Consider the following 21346-nt stretch of genomic DNA (forward strand, 5'->3'; position numbering starts at 1 on the left):
AGTTCTGAGTTCTTATAGATGCCAATCATTCTGAACTTCAAAGGATAGAGTGAGATGCCAAAACTGTTCGGAGGCAAAAAGCTACCAGTCCCGCTCATCTAATTGGAGCTAAGTTTCCTTGATATTTTTGAGTCTATAGTATATTCTCTTCTTTTTATCCTATTTTGATTTTCAGTTGCTTGGGGACAAGCAACAATTTAAGTTTGGTGTTGTGATGAGCGGATAATTTGTACGCTTTTTGGCATTGTTTTTAGTATGTTTTTAGTATGATCTAGTTAGTTTTTAGTATATTTTTATTAGTTTTTAGTTAAAATTCACTTTTCTGGACTTTACTATGAGTTTGTGTGTTTTTCTGTGATTTCAGGTATTTTCTGGCTGAAATTGAGGGCCCTGAGCAAAAATCTGATTCAGAGACTGAAAAGGACTGCAGATGCTGTTGGATTCTGACCTCCCTGCACTCGAAGTGGATTTTCTGGAGCTACAGAAGCCCAATTGGCGCGCTCTCAACGGCATTGGAAAGTAGACATCCTGGGCTTTCCAGAAATGTATAATAGTCCATACTTTGCCCGAGATTTGATGGCCCAAACCGGCGTGGCAAATCAGCCTCAGAATTTCCAGCGTTTAACGCTGGAACTGGCATAAAACTTGGAGTTAAACGCCCAAACTGGCATAAAAGCTGGCGTTTAACTCCAGAAAAGGTCTCTACACGAAAATGCTTCATTGCTCAGCCCAAGCACACACTAAGTGGACCCAGAAGTGGATTTTTACGTCATTTACTCATTTCTGTACACCCTAGGTTACTAGTTTACTATTAATAGGATCTTTTGACATTGTATCTGTACCTCATGATACTTTACACGTTTCTTTGTGTACCTTCCACGGCATGAGTCTCTAAACCCCATGGTTGGGGGTGAGGAGCTCTGCTGTGTCTTGATGGATTAATGCAATTACTACTGTTTCTTATTCAATCATGCTTGCTTCCATTCTAAGATATCACTTGTTCTTAACCCGGATGAATGTGATGATCCGTGACACTCATCATATTCTCAACTATGAACGTGTGCCTGACAACCACCTCCGTTCTACCTTAGATTGAGTAGATATCTCTTGGATTCCTTAATCAGAATCTTCGTGGTATAAGCTAGAATTGATGGCGGCATTCAAGAGAATCCGGAAGGTCTAAACCTTGTCTGTGGTATTCTGAGTAGGATTCAATGATTGAATGACTGTGACGTGCTTCAAACTCCTAGCAGGCGGGGCGTTAGTGACAGACGCAAAAGAATCACTGGATTCTATTCCGGCCTGATCGAGAACCGACAGATGGATAGCCGTGCCGTGACAGGGTGCGTTGAACATTTCCACTGAGAGGATGGGAGGTAGCCATTGACAACGGTGAAACCCTACATACAGCTTGCCATGGAAGGAGCCTTGCGTGTTTGAAGAAGAAGACAGTAGGAAAGCAGAGGTTCAGAGGACTGAGCATCTCCAAAACCTCAACCTATTCTCTATTACTGCAAAACAAGTACTTATCTCATGTTCTTTTGCTTTTCACAATCAATCCTGATAATTTCTGATATCCTGACTAAGATTTACAAGATAACCATAGCTTGCTTCAAGCCGACAATCTCCGTAGGATCGACCGTTACTCACGTAAGGTATTACTTGGACGACCCAGTGCACTTGCTGGTTAGTTGTACGGGATTGCAAAGTGTGATTGCAATTTCGTGCACCACTTACCTTCATAGTTAGAGGTTGACTGAGTGGGAGCAAAAATATAATTCTCATCACCATTGATAAGGATAACTAGGATAGGACTTCCAGTTTTCATACTTTGCCAAGAGTTTTTCTTAGCTATTGATTTATTAATTCCTGCAATTTATTTTTCTTGTTCAAACCTTTTTCAAAACCCCGAAATATACCTTTGCATAACCAATAATAATTCATACTTCCCTTCAATTCCTTGAGAAGACGACCCGAGGTTTAAATACTTCGGTTATCAATTTCAAAGGGGTTTGTTACTTGTGATAACTAAACGTTTGTACGAAAGGATTTTTTGTTGGTTTAGAAGCTATACTTACAACGCGATTATATTTTTATATTTCTTTACCGATAGGAAATCCGACTCGTCAAAATGGCGCCGTTGCCGGGGAAATTGCAAACGTGTGCCTTATTATTGGTTATTGTAAATATTTTTTAAAAAAAATTTCAGATTTTTATTTTAAAATTTTTATCTTATCTTATCTTATTTCAAAATCAAATTTCAAATCTCAAATCTTTTTCAAAAAAAATCATATCTTTTTCAAAATCTTATCTTATCCTTTTTCAAAAATCATATCTTTTTCAAAATATTTTCTTTTTATTAGTTTTTGTTTTTATTTTCTCCTACTACTATGAACTCTCATCCATTTGGCTATGAGTCTGGTTACAATTATGTTGCAGGAAGAGAAAATTACAATGAGGACAGGCATCAAGGTTGGAACAATCAAAGATGGGAGGAGCCACAAGGACTTGATCAACCCTCATGGCAACAACCACCTCCAATGGACTATCAACAACCATTCTGTGATGCATACCAAGATGATGGCTATGGTGAGTGCTCTTTTGATTATCAACAACCACCACCATATGCCTATGAACCCCCTCTTCAACATGATTTTGGACCACCATACTCACAATCCCCTTTTTGCCATTCACCTCCATATGACCCCAACCCAAATTCACCATACCAACCACCCTATGTACCGTATGAACCATATATAGAACCACCCCAACCCCACCCCAATTACTCCCAAGAACCACCACGTCAATATACACCATCTCCATATCCATCAATCCAAGAGCACTATGATCCTACTTATGATAGCCGAGCGCAACAAGAATCAAGGGATCATATCAAGGAAACAGTGGAAAAATTTCATGCAACCCTTCGCCAACTGGATCAAGTGATAAATCGATTACCTTTCCGACGTTCGGACATTCAAGGAACCCCCATGGCTTCATATGGAGAATCTACTTAAGAACGTAGAAGGAAGGAGAAGTTAGACACTCCGGTGGACAATGAACAGCACGATTTGGTATTGGAATAATTGGAGGAAGCTACGCCTGCCATTGAAGAGGAAGAAGTGGTTGAAGACTTAGGAGATGTGGAACCTCCATGGGAAACTCAAGTCATAGAGCCCCCTTCTAAGGAGTTTGAATTTAATGTTGAGGAGGGTGTACAACTTCCAAGGCATATCATGGTTGAAGACTTTGAAGGGGACGATAAAGAGATTGATTCAATCATTAATGAATTCTTATCTACATTTGAATCCTCTCCCATTGGACTTGACATGGAGATTAAAGAAGAAGAAGCACAACCTCCCATGACCTTGGTGAACAATGAAGAAGAAATTGAATCAGAAAAAAGCTACCAAGAGAAAGAGGTTAAAATTGAAGAAGCTTGCAAAGAAGTGGAAGATGTCAAAGAAGAGCACAAGGGAGTGGAGCTTGCACGTTCATTAGAAACACCTCCCCCTAAGTTGCCATCATCCTTCACAACATTCAAGTGGGTAAAATTCATATCTATTAACTCTCTAATTTCACTTGAATATGGGCTACTGGAGACGGATGGTCAACTTAGAGCTATTTGTGGCATTAAGAGTAAGAGGAAGATGGTCAGTGGTAAGAATTGTCCTACGAGGTTCATTATGGTTGGAAGCTTTAAGTTTAAACGCAAAGGTTGGTGTAGAGCTCAACTGAATGGGTCTAAGAAGTTGTTTGGCCGCTTTAGTGAGAATTCAGATTGCTTGCTTCCCGGATGAAACAATATTTCTCAACAAGAAGACGGGTGAAAAAGCAAGGTTTGGGATCCTGGAATCCGCTCTGACATTCAACACCCCGGAAGCCTGAGAACCTGTTTGAAACTGCTCAAGGGCTTTACATGCCTTGCTTGGGACCCCGGAGGCTATTGGAATTCCAAACACTGGTGGAGGTTTCTGGATGAATACAAGCACAAGCCACCATAATAGGAAGCTCACCAAATGTTCAACTTAAGGACTTTAACTAAAAGTGCTAGGTGGGAGACAACTCACCATGGTATGATCATTCTTTTTTTTTCAGTTTTAATTTTAGTCTATTTTTGAGTTTTGATTGAACCTGGAATCATGCATAGCATTCATATTAAGCATTGCATTCTGCATACTGCATTATAAAAAAAGGCATGCAACGCGACAGCGTCGCCGACGCGTCCACGTCATAGGTGCCTTAGGAAGAAAAGAAATTTTAGAGAAAGTCACGCGAAAGCACGGCTGGAGGTATGCCTTTGGCACAAATTGATCCACGCGACCACGTCATGTGGGAAAAATGCCTCCCACACGTCCGTGTCATCCACGCGAACGCATGGCCCTGTATAATCGACGTCAAGAGGTGTATGGCAGAAAGTTGCGCGACCGCGAGGCTGCCCTCGCGCTAATGGCACAAATCACTCCACGCGAACGCGTGACCCACGTGTCCGCGTCACTTCATAGAAGCGCTATCCGTGCGAACGCGTGACCCATGCGCTCGCGTCGCCTGCGCCGCACAACTTATCCAGATCAGCGCCAATTATCTTATCTTTTCTTTTCTAATCCTAATTTCTTCTATCTTTTCTTCTTTCTTCTTCCTTTTCTTACTTTTTTTCTTCTTCATCTCTTTAACTTCTCATCCCTCTTCACTTCCATTCTATTTCATTTAATTTATTTGCATACTTTCATTCATTACATTATTTTCATTGGTGTTAGAAATTTATTTGGGTCATTATTTTCTATATTTTGCTTGTGTATTATTAAAGGAATTGTTTGACAATTATATATTACTTTTTAAAGGGTTGTTTGCATGTTCAATTTAATCGGTAAGTCTTCGTATCTTATTGGTGAAATTTAATATTTGAAATTCAACCGAGCTGGGGTTTTTTTCTTTTTTTTCTTGTGAAAATCCTGGTAGAAATAAATTTTTTATCATAAGTTAAAAGCGTTCTTCTCCTCCTTCCATATTTTATAGATATCTTGTTTGATCTGTAATAGTAATGATACTAATTTAAAATTAGGTATTTTGTATATACAATAATCTAAATTTCCTTAACATTTTGCGATTCTGATGTCAAATCATACTATATTTCTGTAAAAAAAAATGGTCGATTTAAAAAATAAAATACTAATTATATATATAATTATATAGATAAAAGTAGATATAAGACGATAAGACGATTTTTTCGATTCCTTTTTGTATCTATATCTAAAGGATATATAATTGAATTAGTATCAAGGCCTCAGAATACAGTTAACACAATGCGTGTGCGCATCTATGCGTGTATCCATTTGTATCCGCATACCGGATATGTTACGCTAAATTGAAGAAAGAAATATAGATTATAGATTAACGACCTCTCAATCGTGGGTACAGATGTATCCTTACTATACTGAAACGGCTTCCATTATCGGTGTCAAACCAATAGCGATTCATACAAGCTAAATCCTCTAATCGAAAATTTGGCCAAAGAAAAAAATGGAAATTCATTAGGTTTTTTTTTCTATCAAGATCCTTATTTTCAGCCAAAACGTTACAGCAATTATTTACTTTATTATTCTTATTGTAAAATGTTGTTTTTCTATGTGCACTATTTCTATTCTTAGAATTGAAACAAATTAGAATTCTTAATTCTCTACGACGTCTAGCGCAAAAAAAGAATTCAGGAACAAGCAAATCATAATGATTTTTTTCTTTATTTTCTGTTATTTTTTGATCTCTTGTTCTTGGAATGGATTTTGCAAAGTTCGTCTTATCAACATTGGTTTTTTCTGGATATCTTTTCTTAATTTGACACTTACTCTTATGAAACAATGAAAGTACTATGGTTTGATATATATAAAATTGTTCATCCTTTTCTCTAGACAGACGAATTGGTTCCACAATAAACATTGCCTTTTCGATCAATTTATTTTTTTTCGTCAATCCTGTAAGACTTAAACTCTTTTGATTTGCCATAAGATCTAGATTGAGTTCTCCTCTTTGAATAGAGCTTATAGCAATCTCTTTTATATTTTTTTTCAACCTAATCAGGAGACAATAAATTTTGATATTATTCATTATTCTGTGATTTAAGGAACCCTTCCAATTCAATTGAAAAATAAAAAACTTTGTTAATAAGAGATTTATTTCTACCTCCATTCTGTTCTTGTATTTTTTTTCCTCTTTCCTGGCCAATCCTGATGCTGTAGACTCTGCTTCAATATCTTTTTCTTGGGTTGAAAGAGATGATTCCAAATCCACCCCACTCGTGTCTTCCGCTTTTGCTTGATTTCGAGTCTCTAACTCGAATTCCAATTTTTTTTTTTTTGATGATCTAAAAACTATTTTTTTTAGATGAAATAAACCAAAAAATGGACAATTTCTAAATCTAAAAGGGAAGTAAAAAACCGCAAATTCCTTTGATATTGTATGAATAAGATTCATATTCGATTCGATAGTTTGTTTTTTAAAAAAAATGAATTTTATCAATTTACCATGCATACTATGTGTTTGTGAAAATGCCCATATGGCATTGTGCACTATTTTTAGATTTCTTTTATTCTACTACTCTAAATGCTTGCTTTTCACAAAACCCTTTTTATATTTTATTAATTAAATATAATTGTTATTACAAACATGCTGTTAGTTTGTAGAACTTGGTAATCTAACTTGGACATTGAATGCTTGATCTATGCTACTCATGCCTTTGCCAACATGTCAATACACATCTTGCATTTAATTGTCATTATATGCACTTGCCATATTTCCATTGATGAACTTTTCACATGTAGTCGTGACCATGTGTTAACGTCATTCTTCTTTACTGTGCATTGATTATCACCTTTCCCATTCTCTTCCTTGCTCTAACCCTTGAAGTTTTAACGTCCTTACTCTTTCCCTTTCAGGATGGCCACCCAGAAAAGTAAAGAAAATTAAAGAAAATTAATTTGATTATCTCTAATTATCAAATTAGAGTATTTCTTTAGAAATAAATCGTAATTTGATAATTGGTATTTTTATAAATATTAGTGTTGGATTAAAACTGGTTTTCAATTACTCAAGTACCCCTAATTTTATGAAAATTACCTAAACTACCCAAAAATTCCCAAATTGAACCCATTAACCCTAATTTAATCAACCCACCGCCTCAGTACTTGATGAGCGGATAATTTATACGCTTTTTGGCATTGTTTTTAGTATGTTTTTAGTATACTTTAGTTAGTTTTTATTATATTTTTATTAGTTTTTAGTTAAAATTTACCTTTCTGGACTTTACTATGAGTTTGTGTATTTTTATGTGATTTCAGGTATTTTCTGGCTGAAATTGAGGGTCCTGAGCAAAAATCTGATTCAGAGACTGAAAAGGACTGCAGATGCTGTTGGATTCTGACCTTCCTGCACTCGAAATGGATTTTCTGGAGCTACAGAAGCCCAATTGGCACGCTCTCAATGGCGTTTGAAAGTAAACATCCTGGGCTTTCCAGCAATATATAATAGTTCATACTTTGCCCGAGATTTGATGGACCAAACCGGCATTGCAAATCAGCTTCAGAATTCCCGGTGTTTAACGCCGGAACTGGCACAAAAATTGGAGTTAAACGCCCAAAATAGCATAAAAGCTGGCGTTTAACTCCAGAAAAAGTCTCTACACATGAAAGCTTCAATGCTCAGCCCAAGCACACACCAAGTGGACCCCGGAAGTGGATTTTTATGTCATTTACTCATTTCTGTATACCCTAGGTTACTAGTTCACTATTAATAGGACCTTTGGATATTGTATCTCTACCTTTTGACACTTTACACGTTTCTCATTGTATCTTCTACGGCATGAGTCTCTAAACCCCATGGTTGGGAGTGAGGAGCTCTGCTGTGTCTTGATGGATTAATGCAATTACTACTGTTTTTCATTCAATCATGCTTGCTTCCATTCTAAGATATCACTTGTTCCTAAACCTGATGAATGTGATGATCCGTGACACTCATCATCATTCTCAACTATGAACATGTGCCTGACAACCACCTCCGTTCTACCTTAGATTGAGTAGATATCTCTTGGATTCCTTAATCAGAATCTTCGTGGTATAAGCTAGAATTGATGGCGGCATTCAAGAGAATTCGGAAGGTCTAAACCTTGTCTGTGGTATTCTGAGTAGGATTCAAGGATTGAATGACTGTGACGAGCTTCAAACTCCTGAGGGCTGGGCGTTAGTGACAGACGCAAAAGACTCACTGGATTCTATTCCAACCCGATTGAGAACCGACAGATGATTAGCCGTGCTGTGACAGAGCGCGTTGAACATTTTCACTGAGAGGATGGGAGGTAGCCATTGACAACGGTGAAACCCTACATACAGCTTGCCATGGAAGGAGCCTAGCGTGCTTGAAGAAGAAGATAGTAGGAAAGCAGAGGTTCAGAAGATAGAGCATCTCCAAAACCTCAACCTGTTCCCCATTACTGCAAAACAAGTACTTATTTCATGTTCTTTTGCTTTTTACAATCAACCCTGATAATTATTGATATCCTGACTAAGAGTTATAAGATAACCATAGCTTGCTTCAAACCGACAATCTCCGTGGGATCGACCCTTACTCACGTAAGGTATTACTTGGACGACCCAGTGCACTTGCTGGTTAGTTGTGCGGGATTGCAAAAGTGTGATTGCAATTTCGTGCACCAAGTTTTTGACGCCGTTGCCGGGGATTGTTCGAGTTTGGACAACTGACTGTCTATCTTGTTGCTTAGATTAGGACTGTTTTATTTTTGTTGGTTTAGATTCTTTTATTTGAGTTTAGTTTCATATTTTAAGTTTGCTGTCAATTGCATGCTTTTGTTTTCTTTTAATTTTTCGAATTTGCATGTTCTTAGTCCTTTCTTGTTCTTTAAAAATTCTAAGTTTGGTGTCCTCTTTGTGTTTTCCTTTAAAATTTTCGAAAAATTGTGTTTGATTTTCTAAAAATTTTAAGTTTGGTGTCATTTTGTTGTTTTTCTCTTTCCTCATTTCAAAAATCAAATCTTTTTCAAAATAATTTTCAATCATATATTTTCAATTGCTAATTCCAAAATCTTTTTAATTAACTAATTAATTTAGTTTTCAATTCGCTTTGATCTTATTTTCTTTTAGTTTTCGAAATTTGATTTTTTTCCATTTGCTTTATTTTATTATTTTCGGTCAAATCAAAAAAAAATTTACTTTACTTAAGTGGAATCAAAAAATTTTGCTTCATATCATATTCCCTTTCTCCATCATGGACCTAAGTGGAATTGAACAGTCCAGAAGGACCCTGGGGTCATATGCTAACCCCATTACAGCTACATATGGGAGTAGCATCTGTGTACCTCCCATTAAAGCAAGCAGCTTTGAGCTAAATCCTCAACTCATTATCATGGTGCAGCAAAATTGCCAGTATTCTGGTCTTCCACAGGAAGAACCTACTGAGTTTCTGGCACAATTCTTACAAATTGCTGACACAGTACGTGATAAAGAGGTGGATCAGGATGTCTACAGACTATTACTGTTTCCATTTGCTGTAAAAGATCAAGCTAAGAGGTGGTTGAATAACCAACCTACAGCAAGCATAAAGACATGGAAATAGTTATCAAACAAATTCCTGAATCAATTTTACCCTCCAAAAAGGATGACACAGCTAAGGCTGGACATCCAAGGCTTTAAACAAGAGGATAATGAATCCCTTTATAATGCTTGGGAGAGGTATAGAGGTATGCTAAGAAAATGCCCCTCTGAAATGTTTTCAGATGTGGGTACAGTTAGACATCTTCTACTATGGGCTTACAGAAAAAGCTCAGATGTCTCTAGACCACTCATCTGGTGGATCTATACATATGAGGAAGATGATTGAAGAGGCTCAAGAGCTTATAGATACTGTTGCTAGAAATCAATATTTGTACTCTAGCAATGAGTTCTCTACAAAAGAAGAAGTTATGGCAATAGTCACTGATCCTAATCCTCAAGAACAGATGGTTGAGCTTAATCAGCAATTACACCTGATGACAAAACAGTTAGCAGAATTTAAAGAGATGCTCCAAGAAACTAAAATTGCTAACAAGAACATAGAATCACAGTTGAATCAGGCAAAACAGCAGTTATCTAAACAGATAATAGAAGAATGCCAAGCAGTTCAACTGAGGAGTGGGAAGACATTGAATAACACTGCTCAAAGTAGTAAGAAGCCAATAAAGGAACAATTGACAGAGGATAACCAAACCACTGTCCAAAATCCCTCAGAGGACAGTAAGATCCCAGAGAGGAATACTCTTGGCGTCCAAACGCCAGAAAGGGGGGAAAAGCTGGCGTTAAACACCCATTCCCTGCTGGTGGACGAAATTGTGATCTATTGTCTTTGTACTTGTATGAAATTTAATAATTGGCTCTATTTGAATTCACAACTCCGTTCAACTAACCAGCAAGTGTACTGGGTCGTCCAAGTAATAAACCTTACGCGAGTAAGGGTCGATCCCACAGAGATCGTTGGTATGAAGCAAGCTATGGTCACCTTGTAAATCTCAGTTAGGCAGATTAAATTGGTTTATGGTTTCGAAAATTAATAATAAAATAGAAATAATAAAAGGGATAGAATACTTATGTAGATTCATTGGTGGGAATTTCAGATAAGCGAATGGAGATACTGTATGGCTCAAGAACGCTTACTTTCCTACTGCTTCAACTCAATCCTTCTTACTCCTTTCCATAGCAAGCTGTGTATAGGGGTTCACCGTTCGACGATGGCTACTTTGTATCCTCTCTGGAAAATGGTCCTCTGCGCTGTCACTCGCATGGCTAATCGTCTGGAGGCATCACACTGGCCGAAGGCTACATCCCATCCTCGCAGTGAAAACTACGCTCACGCGCTCTGTCACAGCACGGCTAATCACTGGTTGGTTCCTGCTCCTGCTGGAATAGAATCCCTTGATTCTTTTGCGTCTGTCACTAACGCCCAGCACTTGCGAGTCTGAAGCACGTCACAGTCATTCATTACCGGAATCCTACTCGGAATACCACAGACAAGGTTAGACTTTCCGGATTCCCAGGATCCTACTCGGAATACCACAGACAAGGTGAGACTTTCCGGATCCTCATGAATGCCGCCATCTATCTAGCTTATACCACGAAGATTCTGTTGGGGAATCTAAGAGATACACATTCAAGCTCGGTTGCATGTAGAACGGAGGTGGTTGTCAATCACGCGCGTTCATAGGTGAGAATGATGATGAGCGTCACATAATCATCACATTCATCATGTTCTTGGGTGCGAATGAATATCTTGGAATAAGAACAAGTTGAATTGAATGGAAGAAAATAGAATTGCATTAATACTTGAGGTACAGCAGAGCTCCACACCCTTAATCTATGGTGTGCAGAAACTCCACCGTTGAAAATACATAAGTAAAAGGTTCAGGCATGGCCGAATGGCCAGCCCCCTGAGTGATCAAGAGACCGAATAATCAAAGGCTAAACAGTCAAGAGATTAAACTGTCAAAAGATGTCTAATACAATAGTTAAATGTTCTATTTATAATAAACTAGCTCCTAGGGTTTACATGAGTAAGTAATTGATGCATAAATCCACTTCCGGGGCCCACTTGGTGTATGTTTGGGCTGATCTTGATCAATCCACGAGCTGAGGCTCCTCTTGGAGTTGAACTCCGAGTTATGACGTGTTTTGGGCGTTCAACTCCGGATCATGACGTTTTTCTGGCGTTTAACTCCAGACAGCAGCATGTACTTGGCGTTCAACGCCAAGTTACGTCGTCAATTTCCGAATGAAGTATGGACTATTATATATTGCTGGAAAGCTCTGAATGTCTACTTTCCAACGCCGTTGAAAGCGCGCCATTTGGAGTTCTGTAGCTCCAGAAAATCCATTTTGAGTGCAGGGAGGTCAGATTCCAACAGCATCAGCAGTCCTTTTGTCAGCCTTTTTCAGAGTTTTGCTCAAGTCCCTCAATTTCAGCCAGAAATTACCTGAAATCACAGAAAAATACACAAACTCATAGTAAAGTCCAGAAATGTGAATTTAACATAAAAACTAACGAAAACATCCCTAAAAGTAGCTTGAACTTACTAAAAACTACCTAAAAACAATGCCAAAAAGCGTATAAATTATCCGCTCATCACCTGCCCAGTTCTGGCGTTCAAACGCCAGAAAAGGGAGAAAAGTTGGCGTTAAACGCCCATTCTTCACCCAATCCTGGCGTTCAAACGCCAATGAAGAATCAGACACCTGAGAGTGCTGATAGTAACCCCTCTAAAAAGGCTTCTCCAACCACCTCTGTAAGGAATAAACCTGCAGCAACTAAGGTTGAGGAATATAAAGCCAAGATGCCTTATCCTCAGAAACTCCGCCAAGCAGAACAGGATAAGCAATTTGCTCGCTTTGCAGACTATTTAAGGACTCTTGAAATAAAGATTCCGTTTGCAGAGGCACTTGAGCAAATACCTTCTTATGCTAAGTTCATGAAAGAGATCTTAAGTCATAAGAAGGATTGGAGAGAAACTGAAAAAGTGTTTCTCACTGAAGAATGCAGTGCAGTCATTCTGAAAAGCTTACCAGAAAAGCTTCAAGATCCAGGAAGCTTTATGATACCATGCACATTAGAAGGTGCTTGCACCAAGACAGCCCTGTGTGACCTTGGAGCAAGTATCAATCTAATACCTGCATCCACTATCAGAAAGCTTGGGTTGACTGAAGAAGTCAAACCAACCCGGATATGCCTCCAACTTGCTGATGGCTCCATTAAATATCCATTAGGCATAATTGAGGACATGATTGTCAAGGTTGGGCCATTCGCCTTTCCAACTGACTTTGTAGTGCTGGAAATGGAGGAGCACAAGAGTGCAACTCTCATTCTAGGAAGACCTTTCCTAGCAACTGGACGAACTCTCATTGATGTACAAAAAGGGGAAGTAACCCTGAGAGTCAATGAGGATGAGTTCAAGTTGAATGCTGTAAAAGCTATGCAGCATCCAGACACACCAAATGACTGCATGGGCGCTGACATTATTGACTCTTTGGTGGAAGAGATCAATATGACTGAAAGTCTAAAATCAGAGCTAGAGGACATCTTCAAGGATGTTCAGCCTGATCAGGAAGAACCAGATGAAACAAAAGAATTTTTGAAAATTCCTCAGGAGGAGGATAAGCCTCCCAAACCTGAGCTCAAACCACTACCACCATCCCTGAAGTATGCATTTCTGGGAGAGGGTGACACTTTTCCAGTGATCATAAGCTCTACTTTAAATCCACAGGAAGAGGAAGCACTGATTCAAGTGCTAAGGACACACAAGACAGCTCTTGGGTGGTCCATAAGTGATCTTAAGGGCATTAGCCCAGCAAGGTGCATGCACAAGATCCTATTGGAGGATAATGCCAAACCAGTGGTTCTACCACAAAGGCGGCTAAATCCAGCCATGAAGGAGGTGGTGCAGAAAGAGGTCACTAAATTACTAGAGGCTGGAATTATTTATCCTATTTCTGATAGCCCCTGGGTGAGCCCTGTCCAAGTTGTCCCCAAGAAGGGAGGCATGACAGTGGTTCATAATGAAAAAAATGAACTGGTTCCTACAAGAACAGTTACAGGGTGGCGTATGTGTATTGACTACAGAAGGCTCAATACAGCCACCAGAAAGGATCATTTTCCTTTACCATTCATAGACCAAATGCTAGAAAGACTAGCTGGTCATGATTATTACTGCTTTTTGGATGGCTATTCAGGTTACAACCAAATTGCAGTAGATCCTCAAGACCAAGAGAAAACAGCATTCACTTGCCCTTCTGGCGTGTTTGCCTACAGGAGGTTGCCTTTTGGTCTGTGTAATGCTTCTGCAACCTTTCAGAGATGCATGCTATCCATCTTCTCTGATATGGTAGAGAAATTCCTGGAAGTCTTCATGGATGACTTCTCAGTATATGGAGACTCATTCAGCTCCTGTCTTAACCACCTAGCACTTGTCCTGAAAAGGTGCCAAGAGACTAACCTGGTTTTAAACAGGGAGAAATGTCACTTTATGGTGATTGAAGGAATTGTCCTTGGGTACAAAATTTCAAGCAAGGGAATAGAGGTGGATAAGGCAAAGGTAGAGGTAATTGAAAAATTACCACCACCTGCCAATGTTAAGGCAATCAGAAGCTTTCTGGGGCATGTAGGATTCTGCAGAAGGTTTATAAAAGATTTTTCGAAAATTGCAAAACCTCTGAGCAACCTGCTAGCTGCTGACACACCATTTGTGTTTGACACACATTGTCTGCAGGCATTTGAGACCCTGAAAGCCAAGCTGGTCACAGCACCAGTCATCTCTACACCAGACTGGACATTACCATTTGAACTAATGTGTGATGCCAGTGACCATGCCATTGGTGCAGTGTTGGGACAGAGGCATGACAAGCTTCTGCACGTCATTTATTATGCCAGCCGTGTTCTAAATGATGCACAGAAGAATTACACAACCACAGAAAAAGAGTTACTCGCAGTGGTCTATGCCATTGACAAGTTTAGATCCTATCTAGTAGGATCAAAGGTGATTGTGTACACTGACCATGCTGCTCTTAAGTACTTACTCACAAAGCAGGATTCAAAACCCAGGCTCATAAGATGGGTGTTGCTTCTGCAAGAGTTTGATATAGAAATAAGAGACAGAAAAGGGACAGAAAACCAAGTAGCAGATCATCTGTCCCGAATAGAACCAGTAGCTGGGGCGCCCCTCCCTTCTACTGAGATTTTTGAGACTTTCCCAGATGAGCAACTCTTTGCCATTCAGGAAGCTCCATGGTTTGCAGATATTACAAATTATAAAGCTGTGAGGTTCATGCCCCAGGAGTATAGCAGGGTACAAAGAAAGAAATTAATTTCAGATGCCAAGTACTACCTATGGGATGAGCCATATCTCTTTAAGAGATGTGCAGACGGAATGATCCGCAGATGTGTACCCAGAAATGAAGCACAAAGGATCCTATGGCATTGCCATGGATCACAGTATGGGGGACATTTCGGAAGTGAGCGAACAGCCATTAAGGTCCTCCAATGTGGCTTCTACTGGCCTACTCTCTATAGAGATGCCCGGGAGTTTGTGCGTAACTGTGATAGTTTCCAAAGAGCTGGTAACTTGCCTCATGGATATGCCATGCCTCAACAAGGGATCCTAGAGATTGAATTATTTGATGTATGGGGCATTGACTTTATGGGTCCATTCCCACCATCATACTCAAACACTTACATTCTGGTGGCAGTGGACTATGTATCTAAATAGGTAGAAGCAATTGCTACACCCACTAATGATACTAAGATCGTGCTGAAATTCCTCCAGAAACACATCTTCAGCAGGTTTGGTGTTCCCAGAGTACTAATCAGTGATGGGGGCACTCATTTCTGCAATAAACAGCTGTACTCTGCTATGGTTCGATATGGAATTAGCCACAAAGTGGCAACCCCATATCATCCACAGACAAATGGGCAAGCTGAAGTCTCTAACAGAGAGCTAAAAAGAATCCTAGAACGGACTGTAATTGCCCGTAGAAAGGATTGGGCAAAGAGCTTGGATGATGCTCTGTGGGCATACAGAACAGCATTCAAGACTCCAATAGGAACCTCTCCATACCAACTTGTATATGGCAAGGCCTGTCATCTGCCCGTGGAACTGGAACATAAAGTCTACTGGGCAACCAGATTCCTAAACCTGGATGCTAAGTTAGCTGGTGAAAAAAGATTGCTCCAGCTAAATGAGCTAGATGAATTTAGACTCAGTGCCTTTGAAAATGCAAAAATTTATAAGGAAAAGGCAAAGAAGTGGCATGACAAGAAGTTGTCATCCAGAGTCTTTGAGCCAGGACAAAAAGTTCTGCTCTTTAACTCTAGGCTCAGACTGTTCCCAGGAAAACTTAAATCCCGCTGGAGGGGTCCGTATGTGATTACAGGAGTATCACTATATGGATATGTTGAGCTTCAGGATACTGATTCTGACAAAAAGATCATTGTTAATGGACAGAGGATCAAGCATTATCTTGAAAGCAATTTTGAGCAAGAATGCTCAAAACTGAGGCTTGAATGATTCTCATAGAAGGTCCAGCTAAAGACAATAAAGAAGCGCTTGCTGGGAGGCAACCCAGTCATTAGCAAGTTATCTGTTTTGTTTAATCAAAGTTTGATACACATTCTCAAAGGGCAATTATCAAAATTGAAGGAATTTACAGAGTTACAGAAGGATTCAGTGCAAAAAGCAGAGAAAAAGAGCTTGCTGGCGAAAAAATGCCAGTAAGGGGTACTTTGGGCGTTAAACGCCAGAATGGGCACCATTCTGGGCGTTTAACGCCAGTAAAGGTGCCATTTTGGGCGTTAAACGCCAGAATGGGCACCATTCTGGGCGTTTAACGCCAGGTGTGCAGCATCCTGGGCGTTTAGCAAAACGCCCAGTGATGAAGGGAATTCTGGCGTTTAACGCCAGCCAGGGTACCTGGCTGGGCGTTAAACGCCCACAATGGCCAACATTTGGGCGTTAAACGCCAAAATGGATACCATTCTGGGCGTTTAACGCCAGAAAGGTGGAGGACAGAGATTTTGCTTTCTAATTAAAATTTTTTCAAACTTTCCTGTTTCGATCCATAATTTTCTATATAAACACATTTCAAACTTTCATCATTCACCTTCAAATTTTCAAAAATTAAAGTCATTCTTCAAATCTCTCTCAAATCCTTCCCAAATCTTCTTCAAAAACTCAAATATTTCTCAAATTCTTTCCATATCTTCTCAAATATCCTTCAAAATTTTTGAAATCTCTCCCCCTCCCTTATAAATACATGTTCGGCCATCCCTTTCTCCCCACCATTCGAATTTGCTCTCCTCCTCTCTCCCCTCTTTCCTTTCTTTTGCTTGAGGGCAAGCAAACCTCTAAGTTTGGTGTGCTTTTCCGTGATCACTAAGCTAAGAATCATCAAGATCATGGCTCCTAAGGGAAAACAAACCAATTCAAGAGGCAAGAAAGAGAATAATCCAAAGAGTCTTTGGAATCAAGAGAAGTTCTTAACCAAAGAACATGAAGACCATTATCACAAAATAATGGGTCTGAGGTCAGTGATCCCAGAAGTCAAATTCGATCTAAAAGAAGATGAATATCCGGGGATCCAAGAGCAAATTCGAAATAGAGGATGGGAAGTTCTAACCAATCTTGAGATAAAGGTTGGAAGAAATATGGTTCAGGAATTCTACTCAAATCTGTGGCTGACAGATAAGCAGAGAATGACTGGAACCGCTTTCCATACTTACAGAACCATGGTCAGAGGAAAAGTTATCTACTTCCATCTGGACAAAATAAGAGAGATCTTCAAATTGCCTCAACTGCAAGATAATCCTGAATCCTTTAATAGGAGAATGGTGAGAGCAGATAAGGGGTTAGATCAAGTTCTAGAGGACATATGCCTCCCTGGAACTAAGTGGACAACCAATTCAAAAGGTGTCCCAAACCAACTCAAGAAGGGAGACCTCAAACCAATTGCAAGAGGCTGGCTAGACTTTATTGGGCGTTCCATATTGCCCACTAGCAACCGTTCTGAGGTTACTATCAAGAGAGCATTGATGATTCATTGTATCATGCTGGGAAGAGAAGTGGAGGTTCATCATCTGATTGCTTGTGAGATCTATACAATTGCAAACAAAAATTCTACTGAAGCCAAACTGGCTTACCCAAGCTTAATCTGTTTGCTATGTAAAGATGCTGGGGTGAGGATGGGAGTAGATGAATTCATCCCAATTGAGCACCCAATCACCAAGAGGTCAATGGAAGGACAAATGCAAGATAACTCTATCAAAAGGAGGGCGCAGGAGTTCCTCCCTGAACTTCCTGAAATTGACTACTGGACTCGTCTAGAAGCATCTGTTGCCAAGCTGCAAGAAGCTATGGAACAAATTAAGGAAGAACAGCAGAATCAAAACTGCATGCTCTGCAAATTGCTGAAGGAACAAGAGAAGCAGGGGCGTGAGCTACAGGAGTTGAAGCGCCAAAAGCTCTCCCTTGAAGGGTCAGATACCCCACAAGTTGAGGGAGCATCCACTTCTCAAAATCAAGGTTGTTGAGTCCTAACTCTGTGATAACCTCTATCATTAAGTCCATTTAAATTTTTGTTTTCTATTAGTCTTATCTTATATCTATTTTTTTAGTCTTGTTCTTAATTCATGATTAATAAAATTTAAGGTTCATGTCTTAAAGCTATGAATGTCATATTAGTCCATCACCTCTCTTAAATGAAAAATGCTCTAATCACAAAAGAACAAGAAGTACAGGATTTCGAATTCATCTTTAAAACTAGTTGAATTAGTTTGATGTGGTGACAATACTTTTTGTTTTCTGAATGAATGCTTGAACAGTGCATATGTCTTTTGAATTTGTTGTTTTAAGAATGTTAAAATTGTTGGCTCTTGAAAGAATGATGGAAAAGGAGAAATGTTATTGAGGATCTGAAAAATCATCAAATTGATTCTTGAAGCAAGAAAAAGCAGTGAATACAAAAAAAAAATAAATAAAGTTGTGATCCAAGGCAAAAAGAGTGTGCTTAAGAACCCTGGACACCTCTAATTGGGGATTTTAGCAAAGCTAAGTCACAATCTGAAAAGGTTCACCCAAGTATGTGTCTGTGGCATGAATGTATCCAGTGGTAATACTGGAAGACAAAGTGCTTTGGGCCACAGCCAAGACTCATAAAGTAGCTATGTTCAAGAATCATCATACTTAACTAGGAGAATCAATAACACTATCTGAGTTCTGAGTTCCTATAGATGCCAATCATTCTAAACTTCAAAGGATAAAGTGAGATGCCAAAACTGTTCAGAAGCAAAAAGCTACTAGTCCCACTCAACTAATTGGAGCTAAGTTTCTTTGATATTTTGGAGTCTATAGTATATTCTCTTCTTTTTATTCTATTTTGATTTTCAGTTGCTTGGGGACAAGCAACAATTTAAGTTTGGTGTTGTGATGAGCGGATAATTTATACGCTTTTTGGCATTGTTTTTAGTATGTTTTTAGTATACTTTAGTTAGTTTTTATTATATTTTTATTAGTTTTTAGTTAAAATTCACCTTTATGGACTTTACTATGAGTTTGTGTGTTTTTCTGTGATTTCAGGTATTTTCTGGCTGAAATTGAGGGTCCTGAGCAAAAATCTAATTCAGAGACTGAAAAGGACTGCAGATGCTGTTGGATTCTGACCTCCCTGCACTCGAAATGGATTTTCTAGAGCTACAGAAGCCCAATTGGCACGCTCTCAATGGCGTTGGAAAGTAAACATCATGGGCTTTCCAGCAATGTAATAGTTCATACTTTGTCCGAGATTTGATGGACCAAACCGGCGTTGCAAATCAGCTTCAGAATTCCCGGCGTTTAACGCCGGAACTGGCACAAAAATTGGAGTTAAACGCCCAAACTGGCATAAAAGCTGGCGTTTAACTCCAGAAAAAGTCTCTACACATGAAAGCTTCAATGCTCAGCCCAAGCACACACCAAGTGGACACTGGAAGTGGATTTTTATGTCATTTACTCATTTCTGTATACCCTAGGTTACTAGTTCACTATTAATAGGACCTTTGGATTTTGTATCTCTACCTTTTGACACTTTACATGTTTCTCATTGTATCTTCTATGGCATGAGTCTCTAAACCCCATGGTTGGGAGTGAGGAGCTCTGCTGTGTCTTGATGGATTAATGCAATTACTACTGTTTTTCATTCAATCATGCTTGCTTCCATTCTAAGATATCACTTGTTCATAAACCTGATGAATGTGATGATCCGTGACACTCATCATCATTCTCAACTATGAACGTGTGCCTGACAACCACCTCCGTTCTACCTTAGATTGAGTAGATATCTCTTGGATTCCTTAATCAGAATCTTCATGGTATAAGCTAGAATTGATGGCGGCATTCAAGAGAATCCGGAAGGTCTAAACCTTGTCTGTGGTATTCTGAGTAGGATTCAAGGATTGAATGACCGTGACGAGCTTCAAACTCCTGAGGGCTGGGCGTTAGTGACAGACGCAAAAGACTCACTGGATTCTATTCCAACCCGATTGAGAACCGACAGATGATTAGCCGTGCTGTGACAGAGCGCGTTGAACATTTTCACTGAGAGGATGGGAGGTAGCCATTGACAACAGTGAAACCCTACATACAGTTTGCCATGGAAGGAGCCTAGCGTGCTTGAAGAAGAAGACAGTAGGAAAACAGAGGTTCAGAAGATAGAGCATCTCCAAAACCTCAACCTATTCCCCATTACTGCAAAACAAGTACTTATTTCATGTTCTTTTGCTTTTTACAATCAACCCTGATAATTATTGATATCCTGACTAAGAGTTATAAGATAACCATAGCTTGCTTCAAACCGACAATCTCCGTGGGATCGACCCTTACTCACGTAAGGTATTACTTGGACGACCCAGTGCACTTGCTGGTTAGTTGTGCGGGATTGCAAAAGTGTGATTGCAATTTCGTGCACCAGTACTCACCAACCACCACACCCCTTTCTTGCACACACACAACACAAGCAAACACACAAACAGAGCAAAATAGGGAAGAAAGAAAAGGGCAAAATGAAAACAGGGGGAGTGAGATTTGAGAGAGCGGAGCACGAGAGCGGATGGAGACCGAGCCGTCGCACCTACCGCCGTCCAACTCGCGTCGTCGCCATCCTGTCCATGGAGTCATGAGTTCGCATCGCCATCGAAGCCACTGCTGAAGGGGAAAGAGTGTGACGGTGAGAGATGCAAAGAAGGGAGGGCCACGGATCGCCGTCGTTGAGGTCCCTGGTCGCCGCCGAACCTGTCGTTGATGTTCCGACACCGTGGAGCTACTGCGTTGCTGTCCGTGGGTGACCTTGTGGCCATACTTATAGCCTCCCCTCCTATTCTAGTGAGAAGTTATCTTCCCCTTTTATCTAGGCATTGTTGAGATCTCATATTTTGAATATATGATTATATTTGTAGGTGCAATTAAGATTCTTCTTGTGGGTCGGCCCTAAGAGGTTGGGCATATTGGTAAAGTGGATCTGTCTTTTGTACCTGGGATTTGTCAATTTTTGGGCTTGACTTTAAATTTTAGGTTAGGGTATGAATAATGTCCTTACTTAAAACTGATTTATTGTAGGTCGGGCTCAAACATCTGATCAAGTTGTTCTCTGTGTAGGTTGCTTTAGGCTTTTATGTGCCAATCAAGTCGGTTTACCCGACATATTTTGGATAAACAGGTTTGCAAACTCGATGTGATTTTGAAATGATGTGACATTACACTTTTGTAATTGTTTGCGTGTTTCTTCAGTTACATTGATAACCG

This window comes from Arachis stenosperma, chromosome 10, assembly GCF_014773155.1.
Source record: "Arachis stenosperma cultivar V10309 chromosome 10, arast.V10309.gnm1.PFL2, whole genome shotgun sequence".
Classification (NCBI taxonomy): domain Eukaryota; kingdom Viridiplantae; phylum Streptophyta; class Magnoliopsida; order Fabales; family Fabaceae; genus Arachis; species Arachis stenosperma.